Below are 2393 nucleotides of genomic sequence, written 5' to 3'. Positions count from 1 at the left end.
GCACACCATCCTACCTCTGCCTCTACCTTTACCACATGCACACAGTTCCTGCTGGAATTAAAAGGATGAAGTAGTCCTTTATCGAAGCGATACCCATCTTTCTTGTTTTCTCTGCTCTCCTTAGTATCATACAATAGGACTGGAGCTCCAGCTAAGCCCAAATCACGTACCCTGAGAGAACACACACTAGCCAGCTTTCTTTCATGTCATAAAGTGTTTTATTTTAGAGTAGGTTGGCTTAATTCCTTGCTTCTTTCCTTGCTTTAGAAATATGATTTCATGCAAATTAAAACCACACTGAGCTTAGAAGCATCTGGCACATTGTAAACATAGTAAATTATAGTTATTCATAATCATTTTTAAGAGCAGTATAATTTTACATGTTATGTGTATATCATAATCAATTCAACACTCATGTATTAGTGAACATTTAGGTTTGGGGAACTTAGGTTATTTACAGTTTCCCAGTATTATAAAACAAATCTGCAACTAAATCTTTTGTGGGATAAATTACTAGACGCAAAATTGGTTGTCAAGGGGAGTATATATTTCTAAGACTTTTAATGTTCTTTCTAAATAGACTTCCAAAAAGATTATGGAACTATAATTCCAACATTCTTTGTTGTTGTTGAAGGTGATTCTACCTGTGAGTCATCTTTCAAAATGATATATTTAAAATTCTTATAATTGCTAGCTGTGTAGTAATATATTAAAGGACAGTTATTATTTTCATGCATTATACAGAAATATCTTAGAAATGGAGCACATCTGCTGCCCTGAACCTCCATTACTAATTAGATATAATAAGTTTTCCTCTTAGATAAATGTTTTATGAATCTTATTTTATTAAAATAAGACAGAAAAACTGGGTGTGTTGGCTCATGCCTGTAATCCCAGTACTTTGGGATGAGCTGGGAGGATTGCTGAGATGGAGGATTGCTTGTGCACAGGACCAGGCAACAGAGCCAGATTTCATCTCTAAAATAAGAAATAAGAAAATTAACTGGGTGTGGTGGTGTGCACCTGTATTCCTAGGTACTCAGGTGGCTGAGTGTGGCCACTGCAATCCAACCTAGACAACAGAGTGAGACGCCCCCGACTCAGAAAATAATAAGATAAAAATAAGATTGCAGTGTCAAAAATTTCACATTTAGTAGGTACCAAATTTGAATAATTTGTTAGTGCTCTTTTTTAAACATGATTTTCAAGTTGTTTGTGTTATTGTTCATAGAGAATGATACTTCACAGAGTTTGGTTACTGAAATACTACCTGGACTAGATTTCTCTGAGGGCAGTAGAAAGCAAACTGATACAAAATTTTATTTACATAGGTGTAGCTTAGTCCTGTTTCTAATGATAAAGCTTCCCAGAGCCCCAAACCTAACTTATCAGGTCCTGACACATGGTATTAGCATATTGCCACTCTAGTACTCAAGTTGAAAGCAAGACTGGTTCTCTTTGAAAACAAAAAATAAAAATATTTTCTTCACAACACTTTGATTTTATTTCTAATCAGAAAGGAACTTTTTTCCTCAGCTTTTTAAAATTAGAAATATTTTTTATTGTTTTCAAGTTTTATATCATGGTCTTATTAAAGTTTACCAAAAATGTAGGAAAAGATGAAGAAAAACATAAAACTCTTTTAAATCCCATTGCCCTTCGATAAAGACTGGTAATATTCTACAGACCACACTTGTATGTATCATGTCTTCTTACTCATGGGGATTAAATGAGCTAAGCTTTTTTTAGAAATTGTGGTAAAATTAGTCTGGTACAGTGACTCCTGCCTGTAATCTCAGCTCTTTGGAAGGCCAAGAAAGGAGGATTATTCAAGACCAGCCTGGGCAACATAGCGAGACCTTGTCTCTACAAAAAAATTAAAAAATTAGCCAGGTGTGTTGGGGCACGCCTGTAATCCCAGCTACTCAGGAGGCTGAGGCAGGAGGATTGCTTGAACCCAGGAGTTCCAAGCTGCAGAGAGTTACAATTGCACTATTGCACTCCAGTGTAGGCAGCAGAGTGAGAACCTGCCTCAAAAGAAATATAAATAAGTAAACAAACAAAATTGTGGTAAAATATACGTATTACAAAAGGTGCCATTTTAACCATTTTTAAGTGTACAATTTGGTGGCTTTATGTCTACATTGCTTTGCAATCATCACCACCATTTGCCTCCGAAATTCTCTTTATTTCCCAAAACTGAAACTCTGTACCCATTGAGCAATCCTCCTTCCCCCAAACCCAGAAACCTCAATGTAATCTTTTTTACGTTGTTTTGAAATGCAGTATTTATACAGAAAAGTGTACATATCACAAGTACACTGAAAAAGCCACATACAAACCATGAGGAAAGGAATGTATATAAGTGTTGATTGCTAACGTAGGGGTTCCTT

This window comes from Carlito syrichta, unplaced genomic scaffold, assembly GCF_000164805.1.
Source record: "Carlito syrichta isolate Samal-C Ts95f unplaced genomic scaffold, Tarsius_syrichta-2.0.1 Scaffold169078, whole genome shotgun sequence".
NCBI classification, from domain to species: Eukaryota; Metazoa; Chordata; class Mammalia; order Primates; family Tarsiidae; genus Carlito; species Carlito syrichta.
The sequence above is the reverse complement of the archived record's forward strand: the minus strand, read 5'-3'. Positions refer to the sequence as shown.